The sequence below is a fragment of the Ursus arctos genome, unplaced genomic scaffold, assembly GCF_023065955.2.
Source record: "Ursus arctos isolate Adak ecotype North America unplaced genomic scaffold, UrsArc2.0 scaffold_5, whole genome shotgun sequence".
NCBI lineage: Eukaryota > Metazoa > Chordata > Mammalia > Carnivora > Ursidae > Ursus > Ursus arctos.
Window position 1 is genome coordinate 7,992,507 of NW_026623067.1, and position 9,808 is coordinate 8,002,314.

At 36.6% G+C, this 9,808-nt stretch overlaps 1 pseudogene; it reads right to left on the reverse strand.

Annotated features, from left to right (window-relative positions):
• Positions 1 to 4,514: 4,514 nt before the first annotated feature.
• Positions 4,515 to 7,628, reverse strand: LOC113249698 (60S ribosomal protein L10-like; annotated as a pseudogene).
• Between the last annotated feature and the right edge of the window lie 2,180 nt (positions 7,629 to 9,808).

The window sequence follows — 9,808 nt, forward strand, 5'->3', positions numbered from 1 at the left end:
GTGGGACAGCTGGGGCTGGTGTAGGCTATGAGCCCTGAGCTCACTGAGGCAGCAAGCCAATTATTACACCTGGATGAGTCTGTGATTTCAAGGTGGAGAGCGTGCATAGACTGTCCATCAGTCCATCCCCTAGCATCTCCCCCAGCCATTTGTTGGTTCTTGGGCTGACTGTTTTATATGCTAGCTGCTTCTTAAAACCATTGATTTTATAAGAAAAGATTAAAAAGAGAAAAGAGGAGGACCTGGGTAATGCAGTTGGATGAGCATTGGACTTTTGTTTTTGGCTTGGGTTATGAAGTCAGGGCTGTGAGATCACCTCTTTTCAGGCTCTTCTTTCAATGCAGAGTTGGCATCAGACTCTCTCTCTCTGCCTGTCTCTGCTGCATACTCTCTGTAAAATAAATCAATAAGTCTTGGAAAAAAGAGAGAATAGAAAGAGAAAAGATAGGAAAAGAAAAAAAATGATAGGAAAAGAAAAAGAAAAGAAAGGGGAAGAAAAGAAAAAAAAATGTTTTGTTTTGTTTTTTTTTTTTTGCATGCCATAGTGTGACCAGGTCTGGTGTTGGCTTGTGCACCCAGCACTCACTGAAGTAGTAGGTGCCCCTGACAAAAGCATTCCCAAAGCCCCTCTGCCCTCCCTTTTAAGCATGTGCTTTTTTTGTGCCCTAGCATGACTGAGACTGATACGAGTTTGTGGACCTGTGGCTTGCTAAGGCAGCATATGGCCAGTGGACCGTGCCTGGTCTATGCTTTTAAGGTGGAAAGAAAACATAATCTTGTCATCCTTTAATCTCTGTGACCCACAGAGCATTATCACAGCTACTCTGCCATTTGACAGAATTATATGGTTGTTTCTTTTATATGCTAGTTTGTGCTGTTTTAAACTGCAGCTTTTTTTTTTTTTCTTTTTCTGTGCCTTGGTATACTTAGTCCATCTGCACCATGTCTTCCTTACAGCATTCACTGCCTTGGGGGTAATGTTTCCCTTTATTATCCTGTGTCCATCTCTCTTGGCTGTTCTCTTTTGCCGTTCTCTCTGTCTTGTGATGTGGGACCCGCACCACACACCTACAATTTAGCCATCCCACTCTTACATATATACCAAGGAGAAAAAGAAAGCATGTTTACATGCAAATTTGTATAATGCAACGTTCACTTCAGATTTAATTGTTATTAGCTAAGGTTGGATATAATGGATACAAATTTTTTGAAGGGGATGTGATCTCAGTATTATGATGCCACATCTCTTCCCTTTTTCTCTTCCCTTTGATTTACAAATAATCAGCATCCATAACCAAAAGAAAACAAAAAAAAATCTTTGAAAAGCGTATTGGGATCCCTGAAAGATCCATACATTCAAGCACCTGGTCCTGGGTGGACTGGACGGCAGAGGATAGAGGATGCTGTGGAGCAAGAAGAGTGGTAGCAAAATTGGAGGCAGAAGTGGTAGTGGCAGAAAAAGTGGTGCCAGTTCCAAGAGTGGGACAGCGAGATCTTTCTGGCAAAGCAAGTGGAGGGGAAAGGCGGTGAGCAAGACTCTGCCCTGCCACCTGCAGCTGGAGGGACATGTTGCTCTTTCTTTGAAGAGAGACTGCAATGTCTGAGGAAAGGGAAATAGGAAAAGAAATCTGAAGGGTAATGTCTCTTACTATTTGCCCTGAAATTCTGGACCTTGGACTTCTGGGACCCACACCACTACTCAGGAATCCCACAAGTAGGGTGTTTGGTGTACACCTTCCCACACTGTGCCACAAGGTCCCCTTTACTTTTCTTCAGATTTTTTAACTTAATTTAAAAAAATAAGAAAAATTAACACACAGTGTTACACTAGTTTCAGATGTACAAAAAACCCTGTTATTTTGTTTGTCTCTCTCTCTCTCTCTTTCTTTTTCTTTCCCTACCAGCTTTAAATAATAATAATAATAAAATGATAATAACAATAACAACAATAATAATAATGATAATAATACTGCTTTTCCTCCCAACTTCAGTAGTAAGTCATTTCTGGAAGGAGAAATAAAAATTGTGTGCCAACTTGTGGAAGGCTCATAATTACTTACCTGTGACCTGTTAATATCAAATAAACAAAGCCTTGTCTAAATAATAAGGCCATTTGTTTTTTTAAATGCAAAAACAGATTAACTTTTTACCAAAGACCACAAAAATACATGGTAATATATCACACACAAAAAATGAGTTTTCCAGCAAATGAACTGAAAGTTATAGAGTATTGCAAGCTAAATCATAAATTTGAAATGGCTATTATGAAAAAGTTCCAGCAGGTACATGAAAGCTCAGGAAGACACTATGAGGTTATGATGACCTCAGGAATAAAATTAATAAATGGAAGGAATACTTTACCAAAGAGATTGAAACTCTGGAGCTGAAGATCTCAATAAATAAAATGAAAAATGCAATAGGAAGCATTGGAAATAGGGCAGAGCAGATGGAAGAGAGAATTAGTGAGCTAGAAGATACAAATGTAGAAGGGATTCAGGTGAAAAAGGAGACAAAACTAAGATTCTTTGTAATTGAAGCAATTTGACAAGAGCTATCAGACTCCTTTAGAAAAAGTGAACACAAAAATCATGGAAATTCCAGGAAAAGAAGAAAGGGAGAAGAGGGCAGAGGGTTTGTTTACAGAAACAATAGTTGAGAACTTCTCAATGTGTGGGATGAACTGAACGTGCAGTCCAAGGAGCTAATAAAATACCCATTACCTCAAAGAAAAAAAAAAAAACCTGAATCTAAGATGAAACATATTACAACTGTCAAAAGCTAATGACAAAGAATTATTTTATTTTATTTTATTATTTTATTTTATTTTAAAGATTTTATTTTTTTATTTGACACAGTGAGAGACAGCCAGCGAGAGAGGGAACACAAGCAGGGAACACAAGCAGGGGGAGGAGAGGAAGAAGCAGGCACCAAGCAGAGCAGGGAGCCAGATGTGGAGCTTGATCCCAGGACTATGGGATCACGCCCTGAGCCAAAGGCTGACGCTTAAAGACTGAGCCACCCTGACACCCCATAATGACAAAGAATTTTAAAGAGAGTCAGAGGTAAAAATAAACAGTAATTTAAAAGGAATCTCAGAGGGAAGGGATGTGGGGAATGGGAAAAATGGGTGAAGAGGATTGAGAGATACAGGTTTCCTGTTATGGAATAAATAAATCATGGGAATGAAAGGCACAGCATAAGGAATGTAGTTAATAATATACTGTCATAGTCAATAATAGCATTGTGTGGTGATAAATGATAGCTACACTTGTGGTTAGCATAGCATAACACACAGAGATGCTGAATCACTATGAAATTAATGTAACATTGTGTGCTAACTCTACTCAAATTAAAAAACAAAATAAAAGATAACTTGTGACATTAAAATATAAAAGGGGAATAAAACAGGATGAGACCTCTATAGGCAAGTAAAGATAAATTGCTATCAGCAGAAAAAAATAAAACTATTTATCTATAAAAAAATGATTTGTAAACCTTATGGTAACCACAGAGCAAATATCTAGACTGGATGCAAAATTAAAAAAAAAAAATAGGTGAAACTGACCAAATTGCCATGGAAAACCATCAGCTTACAAACTTAGAGTGAGAAAAAGAAAAAAAAAGGAACCAAAAAAATGAATAGAAGACAAAAGAGAAAATAGTAGTAGTAATAGTTGTAGTACATATTAATGGTTGTGCAAATTGTAAATGTATTAAACTCTCTAACCATAAAGCACAGAATGCCTGAGTAAAAAAAAAAATAAATAAATAAAGAGATCCATCTGTATGCTGCCCATCTCAGCTACAAAGACAAACATAGGCTCAAAGTAAAAAGATGGAAGATGACATTTCAAGCAAACAGAGTAGAAAATAAATGAAGAGTGCAAAAGAAGAGTATAGCAGGGATAGCTGTACAAAATAAACTTCAAGTAAAAAACAGCAACAAAAGACAAGGATCATTACATAATGATAAAATGGTCAGTTTTGAGAGGAAGGTTTATTGCAATTAATGCATATATTTAAAAAATTAGCTCTCAAATTAAAAAAAAAAACTACCTTTACATCTAAAGTAATTTTAAAGGCAAGAACAAATTAAGCCCAAAGTTAACAGAAGGAAGGAAATAATAAATGTCAGAGCAGAAATAAGTGAAATAGAGACCATTGAAACAATAGAAAGCATCAATGAGAGTGAGAGCTGGTTCTTTAAAAAGTTGAGGTAGACTAAGAAAAAATGAGCGAACTCAAATAAAATTGGAAATGAAAGAGGAGACATTATAACTGACCTTTTAGAAATAGATATAATCATAACAGATTGTCGTGAAAAATTCATTGCCAGGAAAGTACATAACCTGGAATAAATAGATACATTTCTAGAAATATAAAAACCTACCAAAACTGAATCAGAAAGAAATTAAAAAAAAATCTGGACTAATAAAGAGTAAAGTTTTTTTTTTTTTGACAGGAAGTAGGAGTTATTGGTGCACATGAATAAGTACAAGGCAGTGCCTAGTTTGTTACGAGTGCAAAGCTCACCATTTGTCTAGGGGGCCACAAATACTGGGATGTATTTGACTTCACAGCCATGTGGGATGAGCTCCTTTTCAGCAATCATGTTTTCACGTTTGTCTGCATTAAACTTGGTAAAGCCCCACTCCTTGGAAATGTGGATCTTCCAGCAGCCAGGGAATTTGAATATGCCCCTGTGTAGGGCTCAATCACATGCACCTTGTTCTGCAGCTTCCTACAGAAGGACATCATGACATGGTTAATATGGACACTGGTCACTGTGACCTGGAGCTTTCTAAAGGCAACCTGCATATTTGTCTGTAGCCTGTCAGTCCCAGCAAGGGACAATGTCTTGTTGATACAGATGACATGGAAGGGGTGGAGCTGCATTGGATGTGAAGACATCTTTGCCATAGCTTTTCACCATGTACTTGGTGGCACAAATACGACAGCTTCTGGGGACTTCAGAGGAGAATTGCTCATATTCATCTGACACCTTGTGACCGCATAGTGGGAACACATCCACTTCTGTCTTCTTCCACCCCAGGTCAAAGATGCAGATCTTGGCATCGATGATGACTCTGCAGAAGCAGGACTTAGGATATGGCTTGTTCTTACACTACTGGTAACACCAGGCAGGCTGGCGACCAATGGCCACACCAGGATCTTCAGTGGTGCACCATGGAAAGAGCTAGAGATTTAATCAGTAATCAACTCAGGAAATTCCATGGGCAGATGAGTTCATGGGATAATTCCATCAAACATTTAAAGTAGAATTAGCACCATTCCTCCTCAAAATCTTCCAAAATACCAAGAAGGACTCATTATAGGAAGCCAACATTACTTTGATATCAAAATCAGATAAAGATATCACAAGAAAAAGAAAACTGTAAACCAACATAACTGAAGAATACAGATGCAAAAATTCTAAACACAACACTAGTAAACCAAAATCAAGAACACATTAAAGTATTATACTCGATGACCAAGTGCCATTTATCCCTAGGATATAAGGATGATGCAACATATAACATTCAATAAATGTAATACATTGCATCAATATGATGAAAGATAAAAATCACATGTACATCTCAGAAGATCCAGAAAAAGTATTTCACACAGTACATAATTCTTTTGTGTAAAATCCCATAGCAGATGGGTATAGCAGAAACAGCTCAACATAAAAACAGACCATATACAAGAGATCACACCAAACATTATACACAATGGGTAAAAATCAAAAACATTTCTTGTAAGACTAGGAACAGGACAAGGATGCCCACTTATGGTGCTCCTATTCAATTTACTACTGAGCGTCCTAACTAGAACAATTTTGCAAGAAATAAAAGTATTCAAATTAGAGAGGGAAAAGTAAAATTGTTGCTATTTTCTGATGATATTATCTAATATAGATAAAAATCGAAGATTAACCAAAAAATGGACTTCTTTAAAGATTTCAGTTGATTGCTTAGATACAATATTACCATAAATATCAATTGCATTCATTTCCACTAATGATGAAGCATCTCAAAAAAAAATCTATCCCATTCATGATAGCCTCAAAAACAATAATTAACTTAGGAATAAATTTAACAAGGGAAGTGAGTTATATACATAATGAAAACTGCAGTACTTTGCTAAAAGAATTGAAGAAGACACAAGCAAATGGAACAATATCCCATGTTCACAATCAGGATAATTATTGTTAAAATGGCCATAATACACAAACCCATATAAGAATTCAGCACAATCTCCATCAAAATAACCAGTGATGTTCTTCACAGAAATAGAAGAAACAATTATAAAACTTATGTGGAACCACAAAATACTCCAAGTAATCAAAGAAACCCTGAGAAAAAAAGAACAAAACCAGAATATCATACTTCCTGATTTCAAAGTGTGCTACAAATCCATAGTAATAGAGACAGCATGGTACTGACACAAAAATAGACACATTGACCAATAGAACAGAAGAGACATCAAAGAATTATGTCCCAGGATATACAGATAATAATATGTGTGTGGGGGGGGCATGAAAGTATGAATATCCAATTGGGAAGGATAGTCTCTGTAATAAGTGGTGCTGGGGAAACTGGGAAAATCACATGCAAAACCAAGAAATTGAACCCTTAATTCACACCATTCACAACAATTAACCGAAAGTTGATCAAAGACTGAAACATAGAACCCCATAGCCATAAAGCTAGAAGAAAATGCAAGGAAGATGGTCCTTGACATTGGTGTTGGCAATGAGTTTTTTGACATGATGTCAAAAGTATACACAAAAGAAAAATTCAGAAAGGAGGACTGCATCAAACTCAGAAGCTTCTGCACACAATGGAAAAAATTCCCAAATGAACAACCTAGACAATGGGGAATTTTTTTGCAAGGCATCTATTAAATTAAGGGTTAATATCCAAAACATATAAGGAATTCAGTCAACTTAAAAACAACAACAAAAACAATTTTTCCATTTATTATTTATTTTATTTATTTTTATTTTTGAAGACTTATTTATTTATTTATTTATCAGAGAGAGAAAGAGAGGGAGACAGAGAGCAGAAGCAGAGGAACAGCAGGCAGAAGGAGAAGCAGGCTCCCCACTGAGCAAGGAGCTTAATGCAGGACTTGATCCCAGGACCCCAGGATCAGGACCTGAGCCAAAGGAAGACACTTAACTGACTGACCCACCCAGACATCCCTATTGATTTTATTTTTATTATATGTTGGTTATTAGCATTAAAGGCTTTATCTTCCAATAATATGTACACTATTCTGGTTTTCTATCCCATTATTGCTTATTTAAATAACTATGGTAGTATCGTCTTTCAAAGTTTAAGACCCCTGGAATTAAATTTTTACCTTTTAAATTTAATTTGAGTATGGTTGTCACACAATGTTACATTAGTTTCAGGTATACAACATAGTGATTTGACAACTCTGTATGCTATGCTATGCTATGCTATGCTATGCTATGCTATGCTCACAAGTGTACTTACCATATGTTACCGTAAAACGCTATTACAATACCATTGACTCTATTCCTTATGTTGTACCTTTTGTGTCTGTAACTTATTCATTCCATAAATGGAAGCCTGTACTTCCTTCTCCCCTTTCCCCATTCTTTCTTATCCCTCCACCCCTCCCCTCTGGTAATCATCAGTTTCTTTTCTCTGTGCTTACAGGTCTGATTCTGCTTTTGCTTTGCTTGTTTATTCGTTTATCTTTTTTTTAATTTAACAAACATATTTAAAAATGAATAGAACTAAATAGCAGCAATGTCCATCCACAATAGCCAAATTGTGGAAGGAGCCGACATGTCCTTCAATAGATGAGTGGATAAAAAGGTGGCTCATATATTCAATGGAATATTATTCAGCCATTAGAAAGAATGAATACCTATCTTTGCATTGACATGGATGGACTGGAGGGTATCATGCTAAGTGAAATAAGTCAAGTGGAGAAAAGCTATTATCATCATATGGTTTCACTCATATGTGGAACACAAGGGGTGGTGCAGAGGACTATGGGGGAAGGGAAAGAAAACTGAATGGGAAGAAATCAGAAAGGGAGATGAACCATGAAAGACTGGACTCTGGGAACCAAACTGAGGGTTACAGAGGGAAGGGGAGAGAAGGGATGTGGTAACCGCGCGATGGGTATTAAGGAGGGCAGATGTTGTGATGATCACTGGGTGTTATATGCAACTAATGATTCATTGAACACTACATGAAAAACTAATGATGTAGTATATGTTGTTTAATGGAATATAATTTTAAAAATAAAGTAGAAAATAATGACAACATAGATACAGAACACAAAAGGGATTCTGGAGATGCCTGGGTGGTTATGTTGGTTACACATCTGACTCGGTTTTGGCTCAGGTTTTGATCTTAGTGTCCTGAGATGGAGCCCCACAACAGGCTCTGCAACAAGCACAGAATCTGCTTGTCTGTCCCCCTCTTGGTCCATCCACCCTTGCCCCTGCTTAGGCTTTCTCTCACTCTCTTTCAAATAAATAATTCAATTTTTAATGGGAAAAACAAAGCTAAATGGATATTTTTCTAAGGATACAGCAAAATGATCAACACAGATAAAAAAGTCGGCATTACTAGTCATCAGGGAAATGCAAATCAAAAGCACAATGATGCATAATCCTTTTAATGTACTGTTGAATTCTGTTAGCAAGGATCTTGTTGAGAATTTTGGCGTCCATATTCATTAGGGAAATCAGTCTGTAATTCTCCTTTTTGATGGGGTCTTTGCCTGGTTTGAGGATCCAGGTGATATTGGCCTCATAGAATGAGTTTGGTAGCTTTCCCTCTATTTCTATTTTTTGAAATAGCTTTAGGAGAATAGGTATTATTTCTTCTTTGAATGTTTGGTAGAATTCCCCAGGAAAATCATCAGGCCCTGGCATTATGTTTTTTGGAAGGTTTTTAATCACTGTTTCAATCTCTTCATAATTAATTGGTCTGTTTAAAAAATCAATTTCTTACTGTTTCAGTCTTGGTAGTTTATAGGTTTCCAGGAAGGCCTCCATCTCTTGCAGATTGCTTAGTTTATTGGCTTAAAGCTGTTGATTAAAGTTTCTAATAATCCTTCTAATTTCATTGGTGTTGGTTGTGACCTCTCCCTTTTCATTCATAATTTTATTAATTTGGGTCCTTTCTCTATTCTTTTGGAAAGTTTTGCCAGTGGTTTGTCTATTTTATTTATTCTTTCAAAGAACCAGCTTCTAGTTCTGTTGATTTGCTCTACTGTGCTCCTGGTTTCTAATTCATTGATCTCTGCTCTAATCTTGATCAACTGCTTTCTCATGCGTGGATTAGGCCTGTCCCTCTGTTGCTGTTCCAGCTTCTTGAGGTGAGAATATAAAAACTGCATTTTAGATTTTTCTATTCTTTTGAGTGAGGCTTGGATGGCTATGTATTTCCCCCTTAGGACTTCCTTTGCAGGGTCCCAAAGGTTTTGGACCATTGTGTTTTCATTCTCATTGGTCTCCATAAATTGTTTAAATTGATTTTTGATTTCCTGGTTTATTGAATCATTCTTGAGCAGGGTGGTTCTTAGTCTCCAAGTGTTTGAGTTTCTTCCAAATTTTCCTTGTGGTTGAGTTCCAATTTCAAAGCATTGTGGTCTGAGAATATGAAGGGAATAATTTCAGTCTTTTGGTACTGGTTGAGACCTGTTTTGTGACCCAGAACATGCTCTATTCTTGATAATGTTCTATGGGCATTAAAATAGAATAAATATTCTTTGGTTCTGGGGTGTAGTGTTCTATATATATCTATGAGGTCCA